Raw genomic sequence first — 13,800 nt, forward strand, 5'->3', positions numbered from 1 at the left:
ATAGTTCTCCTTTTGACAGAAGCAGGCAGAGAGACTGCTTGTGATACCACTTAAGGGCTGCGTGATTTCTGTCTCTGAGCAGGTGAACTAACCTGTAGCTATCATATCATATTATATATCATATCACCTCATATCATATTTTGTCATGTTCATATCCAGTGTAACATGACAGTTGTCCCTTTGAATGAGTAAGAAAAGTTGGCTCAAGTGACCATATGTAGTTCCTACTTTCCGCCCTGTAATCCGTCAGGTAGCAGAAAAGGCAGTCAGCCTCTGGCCAAACAGCCACATTTTCCCACCTGGTGCTTTCTCATGGGTAGATATGTTGTTATTGTGTCATGAATGATCCTATGGTGGACCCTTGTGGTAGTGGAAGGTGGAGAGACGCTTGTGCTCATGAAAAATGGCATGTGGAAGCAAGCTGGTGACCCCAAACAGTTCATTGTCTTCGTCTCAAACTGATGACCTTTTCTGGTGGGCTGAGTCCAGCCTTTAAGAGAGAAACAGACAATTCCCAGCGTAAGGAAAACAAAAAGGAACTGCAGTGTCTGTAAGAGGCAGTGACTTTAGGATTTTGGCATGGAAGCATCAAGTTGATCCTAATGCAAGCAATCCAATGAGAAAGCCTTTTCAGATGACAAATGACTAAAGTTAGAGAATACTTAGTGCCAAGATTTTGGTTTATTTCAGTTAGAAAGAATTCCCTCACTGTGAGGAAAGAACCTATGTTCAGGCAATTACTACCAAATAGTGGTTGCTCTGCTAATCTCATGAGGACTTGCTTTTATGGCCAATATTCTCACCAGCTGGGTGAGGGGTGAAGTGTTCTCTTTATGCATGTCAATGAAGAGGTCTGTGATCCAGCTGGGTGCTGGTACCCATGTACTGCACTTACCTCTACCTCTAAATAAGCTGCCAGAGAAGGAGTCCCATCCTTCCTCTCCAATCCTGCTGCTCTCACTTTGGGATTGTACACCCTCACAGACCCTCACAGTGAACCCAACCAAGGAAATGGCCTGTCAGAAAATCAGGCATTTAAAAAATAATAATTTTAAAAAAGGGTTAATTTTCACTGAGGTCAGTTTCCTGATCTCTCACTGCGCGGTCAGAGAAACACCTGTGCTGGCACAGGGGGAGGAAGCATGAGCAACCATCTGGAGAGCACGAGGACAGGAAACCCATTTGGGTTGCAGAGCAGACTTCTGCCAGCTTAACTAGCCATGGAGTGGTGGTGTTAATCAAGACCTTGAAACAGGCCTCCAGGCAAACATAGCATGGCATCCACGGGATTAACCATGGGGTGAAATACATTGCTGGCCATATGATGACCGAGAAGTACTTAAAATATAGATCTGCATGGATATTCCAATAGAGCTGTGTTAAGGATGTCATCAGTAACATTACAGGGAGCTGAAGTGGAAATTCCAATTTTGCAGTGGAATTCATTGCAATGAGAATTTCTTTTTTTCTTTTTTTCTTTTTCTTTTTTTTTGCAATGAAATGCATAGATCTTAGCTGAGTTAATTCATATTTACTCATTAACTAAGTCAGAACATAAGGCATAGCATCAGTAGGTAACTGTACGGTTTCTAGAAAGTATACAGCATAATCCCTTTGAACCCTGCTTAAACCTGTGCTGAAGGGTTGTGGTTAGATCTGTGTTCTGAGGAACTCTGCACTGATACACTACAGACATACATTGCCATCATGACTACACTTGAAGCCTGTGCGTGTGCATGGTATATAATCTGTTTCATGGTCTTGCATTTTCTTTCTTTCAAATTATTCTTCATATTTTTAATTGGGTTTAATATATTTATTTTTCATATATGTCCCAATTATTTACTTTGCATTTCACTCCAATTTTTTTTGCCACAGTATGCTTAGGCAAATCTATTTTTATTAACCTTCCGTTTCTGGATCTGTTGTACAAATAAATTGCAAATGTCAGGATCACTTCCTTTCTCAAGAGTTTCCTAAACCCTAACTAGCTCAGCAAGTCACATGTAACATAAAACACACTGCATTAACTGTAAAACATATGCATGCAAAACAATCTTTTTTTTAATGTAGTTATATTTGGTGCATTTATTCCCTCGAAGCAGTCCATAAAATATTTCCAGTTGTAAGATACACCCTGACAGTAACATTTTTCATTCAACATTTCTCCCTTTCCTCCTTGAAGACTGACCCTTAAAAAGTGAAGAACACTGTTGCCATCCATAACAAAGCAGTTTTATCTCCACAATCTGTTAGGCTTTGGACTTGCCTTCACCCAGGCATTATATATCTGGGCTCTGAGCATGTTTCAGTATTCAGCGATCTGAGACTTGCATGCAACTGCTGCTGTTCCCCTGACAATCCACACACCAGGCTCTAAGAAATACTGCTCTGAACTGAACCAGGGTCAGTACGAAAAGAGGGCAGTGAAGAAATGGCATTGATCAGGGGGTATCACCCTGAATGTCCTCCTCTGAAGATCACCGTCAGGAGGAGCCAAGGACGTGGTGCTCCACAGAACCAGAAGCTGTGTAACAACAGCTTGCTGTCAATAAGATCAGCCGTGCTTTCAGTTGTACATTTATTTAAAGTCTCTACAAACATGATGGGCTGTTTAGTGCAGAAAATAGGCTTGCTGGGATTAGAAAATGGGCAGTGAATCCAACATGTACAGTGTTTGCACCTAACTAAACAAGTATCTCAGTTTAATTCCTGACTTGAACCTACAACAGAAGGTTACAATAGTTTCACTACGCTAATTTTATTTTAGATACATATGAGGAGGTGCTAGAACACCCCCATTCCTAATTTGCAGTTATAATTATTTCGTAATAAACATAGTTCTGCAAAGAAGTCTTTGAGTGACAGAGCTGAAGACCAAAACTTCTTTGTATGCATTGAAAGTGTCGATAGAGATGGTGCAGGAATCCTGCACTGGCCTCAGCACGCACCCTCACCTCTGCCTCAGCAACACCTGTGCTGCACAGGGCTCACCCCTCCGGATCCATTTGGTCTTTGGCTTCTCCTGTCACTCCCAGGCAGAACCAGAACTGCAGCTTTGAAACAAGCCTAGCCACACTCCCCTGCCTCATGCTGTCCAAAGGGATGATTGTGGTCTCAGTCTTCCTAAAAGCAGTCAAGATTTTCTTTGCTAGCAAAATGATGCCCATGGGGTGAACGTGCAGTGTGAGCTGCACAGCCCTGTCACTTAGAGAGCACAGCAAACCCATGTTCTCCTAATGATCCTGTCGCAGCTAATTCATGCAACACCATCCAGGGGGTCTGGCTGCCGTTCTTCATTGCCTTCATGAGCAGAGAGAATGGAGACAGCTGCTACCGAGGGTTTGAGTCTGATTTGCCCCAGTGCTACTCCAGTTTAAATGAGCATCTCATTGTTATCTTGCTTAGAATAAGAAGAATAGTCTTCAGAGTGTCTAAATATATCAATAACATATGTCTGTGTAACTCTGAAGCAGCATAGTTCTGTAGTACTTCAGGGAACAGCACTGCACAGGATTCTGGCTCTTTGATGAGACTTCATGTGGGGAAACTCCTTGCCAGATCTGCACCTGAACCTGCTGAGCACTTTGCAGTCTGTATATGATCTGGATGTGCCTAAGCACTTGGGTTCATCTTCATAGAGCTGCTGTCATTAGCCTTAATTTGTCACCTTCTGGAAACCCTAACCTAGATGAAGGCTGTGTTTGGGTAACAGCACTTGCCATGCACAAGACTTTCTGTTTCTTCTTTGAAGGCAGCCGTAAGGGAAGGACCAGTCTGTCTGTGCCCATCATTGCGCATCACATCAGCAGCAAATGCGCTGGACACTGTAATGAACACAATAGGCAGGTCTATGTATTTACATACACTGAGAACATCCAAGGGAGCTTGGGCAGAACCTCCTTCCACCTTTTGTACCCTTTGCAACTCTTCTGCGGGCCAATTTAATGCACTCTCACAGAAATGTGAAGCTGTGCTTGAGCAGCGCCAGCAGATTACGTTACCCTGCCTGGCTATACAGAAATCACACATTTCTCCCTGCCTGCAGTCCCATAGGTCACAGCTAAGGTCAGCTGAGAACAAAAATGATACTTTGTGATCCAACATTTAGACAGTTATCAACTCATAAATCTTTGTCCAACCATAATGACACAGCATGGAGCAGTACAGTCCCATATGCACAGGGATGTCTTCAGGAAAAAAAAAACAAAAAGCAAAACTATGCATAAGACAAAGGCTGTATTTAGAACACGGCAAAACAGACGTGCCTTTTCCAAACTATTTTTATTTTTCTATTTTGCAGTCTTCATTTTCTGCATATCTAGGTGGGAATAGAAGACTGTGTCACCACTCTGAGTTATACAGAGCAGTTAGCTAAGGAGTAATGATCGTAAGCAGGATCACTTAAAGAACAACATTGAAATGTTTTTCATAGTGAAAATAAATGACTCACTCCTTTGTATTTGGCAGCTTGAAATGGGACCTCTTTCCTTAATGACATTCCTTCTTTGCAGTGTGCTTATATTCATTTGCTATTGTGCATTTGTTCATAGTACCAGTAATACTTGGCACTTACAGTCCATACTGTCTTTTAACTCGAAAACTTTATGAGCACCGGTTGATTAAAGTGAACAGTATCTTCAGGACATTTAATGTTTGTACCCATTTTTCAGAGCAGAAAACTTGGAAGGGTTAAGTTTCTTGGGAAAAAAATAATAATAATAACGTGGTGCACATCGCAGGTGAATTCCAATGTTTGGAAGGGTTTTATTCCTTCTCTTCTGTCACCTGAGCTGTGCAAGATTTCTGTCACATAAGACCAACCCAGTTTGCCAAAACATACCAAAGAAACATTTGGTATTTTGCCCCTGATCTGAGTTTGCACCCTCATTCCCATACTCATTTGGGTCCATTATCTAAACTTCATGTGAGCAGCTGAAGTTGTAGCTACTCTGCAGGACAGTCCTTTCTCATCTGCAACATCTGGATCCCTTCTTGCAAGCTCTTCACCAAAGAATTATTGGAGCCACTGAAAATCTTCTGGCCTCACTTGCTTTCACTCAACTTCCTCGTTAGGTGATTCCATTTATTTTTCTCTTCTAGTTACTGCTCTTATGCTGGTGCAAGGTGTTAGCAAGGTAAGGGCACTGCTGAACCAGACCCACTCTATGGAAAGCAACTCCCTAGGGAATCTCCTATTAAGCTTGCAGAATAGCCCTGTCTCTCTGGAAGAGTCTTGAGCAGAAACATTTCCCCAAGACTTTTCCTTCGCTCCCCATTGCAGAGAGCCCTTCACACTTGCTCGCAGAGAGATGTACCCATTTGGGGGTAATTCATTCAACAACTGTCAGACCTTTCTAACTGCTTTATAGCTTGTCCTCCCCGAGCATTCTTTCAGTAATCCCTATACCAAAGCTGAACCAAATGTGTGTTTATGTAAAACAGCCCATGCTATATGCAGCCAGTGCTTTTTGCATGACCTTTAGCGTAAAATGCAATATGTCTGGTCTCAGTTATGTTATTCTGTCAACATGTTCCAGTTTGGGCTAAGCTGGAAGCAGTACTCTGTACATCTGGCTCAGGAAGAGAGGACATCTGTGCAACTAGTCTAATAAACCAGAGCAATTCAATGAAATATTGTTCTAGTGTTAGGGAATGAAAAGAATTTCTGCACTGCAAAACACAACAAATACTGACTTCTACCAATAAGAGTGACCTCCAGAAATATGGGAGATAAATCAGCATGAGAGAAAGGCAAAGAGATGTTAAATGATGCTCTTATTTCAAATATAAACATCTTCCAAACACATAAATCGTCTCATTTGATTTAAAGTTATTTAGTTCACATGGAGTTAGATAATGTCCTCCTTTTAAAAATATCACTTTGGAAATTTATGGATGTAAAGTGCTAATTATGTATTTTTAAATGTGTTTTATAATTTCATTGTATGAATCCCTTTAGGACATAATGCTATCTATAAATCCTTTCCCCTCTTCTACCCGGGATTTTGTGAAGAACACAATGGCTAATGCAGTCTAAATTAGACAGAGGCATTTTGTGAGGTCAGAATACTATTGCCAGGAGGTTCCTATTTTATTTTCTTTGGCCATTTTTAAAAGAGCATCACCTTACACTTACTTTAACAACAGAATACGGCTCTGAAGTCATTCATTCAGCAATTGCTTTTAGCTGCGTTAGAATCTTCATCAGCCTTATTTATCCTTTTCTTCTGAGTACTCTGATTGAATAGTGAAAAAGTCCAAAGTGAAATAAGCACTTGCCAGCCTTTCCTAAATATTAGCTCCACTTCTAGAAGGTACTGGGAGTCACTGACACTGAGAAAAATCCCATTTTGCTCTTACACAGTGAGTTTTGTATTCGGCCTGACAGGGTGGAATGAGCACAGATTTCTCACGCTGTCCTTCATATTCATCCCCATTTGATGTAATGATCTTTCTGCTGGATTTTTTGTACAAATCTCACCGTGCCTCTCCTTTTCCATCCCTTCTGCCTATGCATACCTTGCTGTTGTCTGCCCAATGACAGGACCCCAAGAGGATAATACTGCTCTTTTAGTCCTGAAGTTGATCCAAGAGTTCATCAGGCGGTTTTTCAGTTCCCATACAATTGGCCATCAGCAAACTTCCCTGCTCCAAAGCCACTTCCTTTGGTCTCCACCCTAAGGCCCACACAAAACCAAGTTCATCCTATTTGTTACCTGCTTCCACCTGTCCCACTGCCATTGATAAACCTTTGACAGAGTGAGTGAAAAAAACAAAACAAAAACAACAACAAAAAACCCAGCTTGGTGTGACTGAGCTCCAGAAAGCAAGGAACACAAAACATCTCCACTTACAAATAGCCTCTGCAGTGGTTGCTTGAAGCATGTGCTGAATAGGCAATATCTCTTGAGAGAATTCCAGAAAACCAAATACAGTCGGCAGCAAGATAACTGCAAATACAGCAGGTTGGTGATATTTGCAGAATCTCTTTTCTTAAATGAGACTAAAAGTCTCTTAAAAGTTTCGTTCAGGCAATTTGATTCTCACCCAACTTCTCTGAAGGAAAAAAAATCCTGTCCATACATCTTCGTGCATTCTTGACTGTCCCAGGATATACTCCTGATCCAGTGAAGTGCATCAGTCAGGGACAAGGCAACATCGGTGCTGAACCTCTGATATGTGTTATGTTAGTGCACAGGAATGTAGGAAGGAAAGGGCAGGCTTATATCATACAGCCCCAGTGTATAATTGATGACCATTCATATAGAAGCAATAATGACCCAGCAGACCAGGCACAAATCAAGAGACACGAAGTCCTACTCTGAGCTCCTCCACGTATCAAACATGGAATCCAGGGAGATCATTTTGTCTTTCTGTACATCTCTCCCAAAATGCTCTTCATTCTGTGCTGTCTGTGAGGATGGGGACCTTGTGTGCATTCCCTAACACAGCAGAGCAGACTGATGGTTTGGTCATGGAGAGTCAAAGCATGCATGTGTGTGTCTTCACTGCAGACCCAGAAGTCTCATAAGGAGACTAATAACTTGCCTTTTTTCCTGAAAGGAAAGAACATATATTTTTCAGCTATCGAAATACAAAATCATCCAACTGAAAAAAAAATAATAATAACAATAATAAGGCAATTTTTCCTCACTAAAAAGTGCTGGGTTTAAGTTTATATTTTTTATTGTTTTTATTAATAACTTCCAGATGAATCTTTGAACTTTAAAACTTCATTTCTGTGTGAATTATATTGGCTGCCCAAGAAGTCCTCAAAAAAGCTCTAATGGAAGCAAAGACAAGGCCAAACTCCTTCTAATATTCCTAAATTCCAGGGAAATGTATATCTGAGCCTACATTTCCCACTCCAGAACCACTTCCTCTCCTGGCTCCAGAGAGCAGCCCGAGCTTAAACATAGCTGAACTTTGGCAGCATCTACAGGCAAAGCACTGCTTTGTTTCCAGCAATAACTGTCACTACACGTTTCAAAAGCAACCAGAAAACTACAGCCCGTGCCGAATATTACATTCAAAACGATTTACTCTGGATGGGTCTGACTGCACTGAGCAGAGGTTAGCAACATGTTATGGAAACAAAGGTGGGGGGCCACACAACTTCAGGCTTAGCAAAGTGCCAACAAATCTCTCGTTTAAGCAGAGCTCTCCAATGGCAAGAGTCGAGACGTGGCAAGCTAAGGCAGCGTGGTGCTGGAAGTGTGCTTTCACTGCAAGAACTGCAGAAACATAAGCACGTCAGTCTGCTGAAAGGTCAGCTTAAAAACCCTAAAAACCTGCACAAGGTCTAAAGCCATTCTTTTTGCAGCTCTTGATAAACAGAGCAGGAGCAGATTGGTCTCCTGGCTTTCAGGATAACTGCTGCATGTTGCTCCTGCAGCACTGCACCCCAGAAGCTTTCCTGCCACAGCAGGTTTCCCCGAGAAACCTGTCTTAAAATCCTTCAAAACAGTCGCGCTTTAGCATCATCTACTGGGAGAGACAGGCAACTGACTGTGGCAGTCTGTGCCTCTGCTGCCACTCCATCTCCGACACCGAAAGTCTTTTCTCTTCAGAAGCTACACTGTAAGGGATAAAGCGAATACTTCCCTGCCAGTGAAAAACAGACTAAAATAAATACTTTCTAACTTGCTGCTGTTTCCTTATTCAAGGCTCCGAGTCACAACAACCAGAAGTAAATAAGGAGCCAGGAGGAAGGGAGCAGCTGATCTCACAGATCGGATTGTGCTGTGAATTTTGTCACAGCAATCTGAGGTCTGTTGCGGTGGTGCTCAGCGCCGCAGGGCTATGCTATCTGCAGCACATGACGTGCAAGACAATCTGAAATTTGCACTTTTCACCGGCAGCACCAGCCACCCAAAGATGTCGAAGTACAATAATCCTGCCTGCCAGGCAGGTGTTATCCTCATATTGCAAGCAAGGAGATTTAAGGGCAAGAATCCCAAGCAGCGCTTAGATGCCGAACTCTCATGGACCACAAGCTGGGTGAATCACCTGAAACCAATAGGATTTCATACCTAAACAGCTTTAAAAATCCTGTCTGCGATGATTTTTCCAAGGTTCACAGGAAGGGTCTGAGAGCAGCAGCATCCAGATCTGAGGGGTTGCAATCCCTTTAATCACTGGACTGTGCCCCAACTTCATTTCTAAACTTCCATAACGGTCTTGATATCAGACATGCCATAGCTCCCCAAAACAGTGTGTCCCACACCTGGGCATGAAGGCTGGATTCACTTCAGTTACATTTAACTGCCTGAAAACTAAATGCCTAGAAAAAGCTATCAGGCATCCTTGGCAGCCAAGGAAGAAAGAAGAACTTCCAGGAAGCAGTTTGTCTTGCCATCCACACTGTTCCTCCCTCAAGTTGCAATGCAGTCACCTGGCATTAGCTCACCTTCTCCAAGGGCTGAAGCAATCTGTTCAGAGCAAGAGCTTAATATCTTTTTTTTTTTTCCCTCTGGAAGATACCTACATTTTGGCTGCATTGCTTTCCTCCGGTCTGAGCTGCACCATTTCTGGTGGCTAAGCGCCTGTGTTGCTGGGCCCTCGGGGAGATTTTCCTCCGCTGTGAGCAGCAGAGCCTGGGCTTGGCCTGGCTGCATGCCTTCAGCCCCAAATAGCTCCGACTGGGCAGCCAGCTGCAAAACCTCAACCCCTGCAGACTGTTGCAGCATTACACTTGATATTATTCAGAAAAATGAAGTAACAGCTATGGTAATACTCCATGTGTATAAAAAATATGGTATGTGCATTTTGGAATTCAGCTAGGTGACCTTTTGACTAGAGATTGAATACATTGACTCGTCAGACCTACATAACAAAAGCCAGGTCTTTTAGATGTGAGGTCTGAAAGCTCCTGTAGATACTGCAATACATGAGCTAATTTGTCAGGATTGTCACCACATGTGTAATCAGTTTTAAAAAATCTGATTAAAATATCTCTGAAAATTATTTTCCTTCAATTTTAAGGAAAGCTTCTCTAAAGAGATCCTGGGTGGGTCTGTTCATTTTTCTTGCAATACATCCTCTTGGTCTCTGTTTGCAAATGTCCTAAGTAACAAAACCTCACAAGCCATTTACTGGAGTTTCAATGAAGTTCATTGCAAATATATGCAATGAGAACACACAACTCATGTACTTTGGAAAACCTGCTTCCTAAAATCAGTAGTAGACACTGAATATCTGGTACTCATCTCACTTCAGACACAGCAAAACTTGCAGTTTCCCTCAGCCACAAATTTCTCTCAAACTGTTACTAACACTCTGTATAAAATTCCAGGGCCTGCAGATGAAAAAACTTATTCTGGACTTTTTTTCACTGCAAATTGTCCCAACCAGCATCTGCCTTCAGCTCTTGACTCCCTGTGACATAGGATCATCAACCTATCATGTCTGGAAACGCTATGCCCCGAAAGATGAAGGACAGATCCCTCCTCCTCTGTCTGCCTTGCTTTGCACAGATTCCTCTCTCAAGATATTTTGGATATTTTTGAGCAAGATGTAAGGAATACTCCCCAGCTGCTTGTCTTGAAAGACTCAACTAACATTTCACAGCTGTTGGTGGCCAGCATGAAACAACTCCCACCTCACAAAACCCCACCACAGCTCTCCAAAAACCCAGCAATGAAGAGGCACTGGGACTGGCTTGTCCTCCTCCATACAGTCAGAATCTATGAATCAAATGGGTTGGCCTCCCACTAACTCTGCTGTCTATATTTTTACCAATAGGATTATTTTTAAATATTAACAACGGCCCTTACTGGGTGTTCTTCATTACTGGCGGGTGTACTGCATAAGGAACTCCAACAGTCCTGGTAGGTAAGGGACAATAAGTGAGTAGGCAGGATCTTCACTGAGATCGATCATTTGGTACCTAAACCATGCTGTATAATTTAGCAGAGACGTTGAGAAGGGCAGAGAAGAGCTCTCCCCACCTGCTGTCTCTGCTCCATGCTGGACATAAAAGGGTTTCTGCTGTGAGGGAAGGTGGAAGAAAGACTAGTCCTGTCCTCTCCCCCCCCCTCCCACGCACATCTAGTCTTTCTGCATTAACAAAACTGTGGGTCCGTTTGGTTCTGTAAGTCTGCTTTGCTCTTCATTAATCTGCCTCCGGGCTTATGGGGATGAGGGTGGTCTTCTGACCCACACCTCTTCCTGGATGGCAGAAAGCAAACATCTCCAGTGATGAATTGCTACCCTGATCCCATCAGGACCTCAGCTGTATTTTGGACACATCCAGTACTTAAGCACCTCAGTCAGCTTTATCCCTTGAATGCCTGAAACTCTTTGAGGTTTACCTTCTAACCTCACCAGCATTTCCCCTTCTGCAGCATCTAATCAATGCTCTGACAACTTTGGGGCAGCCAGAGGTCAACACTGGGGAGAAGAACAAGGAAACAAGGCTGTGCGCATGAGCAGACACTCACTGCTTGTTTTCCTCCGCTGCCTCTTTACAGTGCTAACTTTAACTCTGTGTCTAAGTTTTTCCATCTGCAAAAACGTCTCCTTTTTTTGCAAAGCTCTGTGGAGATCTCTATTCTTAGTGCTGTTATGCCAATATGTAGCTGATTTGCCTAATTCTGCAGTACCGTTCTGGAATATTTCAAGTTTAAATTTTATACTTTTTGTGACCTTAAGGAGAAATAAACAAGATAAAAATAATGGAGTTTTGGATGCAAATGTACTCCCCAGGTTATTGATACGTTAGGTTTATTTGATGCATACTGCTTAAGATAAAATATATATCCAAGTAAAAAGATGCCAAAATGTGGCTTACTGGCTGGCTGAAAAAGGAAGGATGATATGGTCAAAGATAATTTTAAAAGTTCTGATAATGGCACAAGACCTGATGTGCCTCTTCCTGCGTACAGATAGTGATTTTTGTTGCATGCCCTGGCTAGGTTTTTATGTCCTCATTTACTTGATATCCCTTGCTAACACAGTGAGGATGTTTAATGCTATTTATTTGCAAGTCAGCTGAGGTCTTGCTGCTATGAAGGGACGGGCCGGCACGCAGCTCTGTGCTCTGTGAGTTCCTCAGAACCACAGCCAGCTCCAGGCTTCAGTCAGCAGGGACATTCCCATGCCTGGAGCTGGACAAAGCCCTGATAGCGGAGCACATCCAGCCCACTGTCAGACACACAGACAGCAATGCCTACAGCAGGTGAGGGAGATGCAAATAGCAGACTACAGCTTCTTTGCAAACATTTGAAATAAGTAACCTACTGTTATATTCGGTGATATCGTATCCATGGGGATCCTGTTGGGTTGCAGGTTAGGAGATGTTAGCCATGCGATCTGAAGGGCATGGCCTCCACCAGCACCAAGGAACCATGTGTCCTCACCCCACTGTAGGACAGCTCCATTCCTGCTCTACTTTGGGCCCCACTCTGAGGTCCTCAGTGGATCTCTAAAGCTCAACCCACAGAAAGTAACATGGCAGCCCAGAGGCTGTATCCTGCTGAGAAAAAGCTCATTTAGGCCTTGATCAATCTAATCTTCGAGAGAAGTCCGTTGTCAGTTTTGCTGCCACACTTGCTGCCGTGTCCTGCTGTCACACACCTATGAGACTGTCTACCCCCCAGCAGCCAACTTCTCTTCATCCACAACATTCTGCATTTTGCTCTGGTTTATTTAGCATAAAATGTAGTTATACAATCATCACCACTGCAAAACCAAGAGAAAAAGTTTCAGCAGCTATCATCTATTTTGTGTCTACTGAGAACTAGGAAAACGTAAATGGGTACACACACACACATACACAAACAAAAACCTTCACAAAAACATGTGAGAGGTTTTGTGCAAAGACTGGCCTCTGGAAGTTGTGTATTACTTTATGTAACTTCAATATATACAATCTACAGTTCAGATGATGCCAGTATTCTTGCTACCTTGATTTATATCTCATTTATGCAAAATCTGTGTGGCATCTTTAAAGTTACACATAGAAGCAACTGTACCAATATAGAGAAAAAGAAAATAGCCTCCGGCTCAAAATGATTGCAGCACAGTTGAGATTCAGAAGAAACTGGATTATGTTTATCCACACTTATTTTAAAACTTTGCCCTTTTTGACTCCAAATAGGTCTGGAGATGTCTAAAACATTTCAGGAGAAGTATCTTTTTATTCTTGACTTAGATTTGGTGAAGTAATCTTTAAAAACAGGTCTTATTTCTTGTCTTTTTTCTTGTTGTTGTTGTATTTCCAGCACGGCAAGAAAATACTTGCCCAAAATACTAAAAAAGGAAAGCCTCTTGAGACAGACTGCTCTTGCAAGATTTCCATCCCAGTATTTACAGGCCCAGAAGGTCCAGATAAGCTTTGGATGTGCATCAAAGTTCTTGGATGGCTATCCAAACCAAGCACAAGCTCTGAGCCTTTTGAAGTTTGTCCATCACTAGTTATCACATCCAATTCCACCCCTTTTATAAGATGAATTATAGTCTCTGTCTTCAGGAAGTTCTTTTGCTCAGTGACTCTTGATTTTCCACAGAGGGATATGTAGAATTTCACTAATGTCTATACCAGTCTTTCAAAAGAAGTCACACCCCTATCATTTTTCAGCATTTAAGTGCATTTTTCTTATTTAAAACCTGAGACAAAACCCAAGTTCAGGCTTCTGATTATTACCTTGACGAAGCATCTGCAGAGCTGAGTCTGTGGGTTCAGAGGCCCACTGAGGTACAGGCTTGGCCTTTCACCATCGGGACCAAGGCTCAAGTTCATCCTGCACTCTGGAGTGAAATACGGTCAGCAGTTTCTGCTCAGTCCCCGGTGAACAG

At 42.5% G+C, this 13,800-nt stretch overlaps 1 protein-coding gene across 20 annotated transcripts in view; it reads left to right on the plus strand.

Annotated features, from left to right (window-relative positions):
- The window catches only part of NFIA (nuclear factor I A), a 331,976-nt gene that overhangs the window by 55,485 nt on the left and 262,691 nt on the right, over nucleotides 1-13,800 (plus strand). The window lies entirely within an intron of this gene.

Source organism: Gallus gallus, chromosome 8 (assembly GCF_016699485.2).
Source record: "Gallus gallus isolate bGalGal1 chromosome 8, bGalGal1.mat.broiler.GRCg7b, whole genome shotgun sequence".
NCBI classification, from domain to species: Eukaryota; Metazoa; Chordata; class Aves; order Galliformes; family Phasianidae; genus Gallus; species Gallus gallus.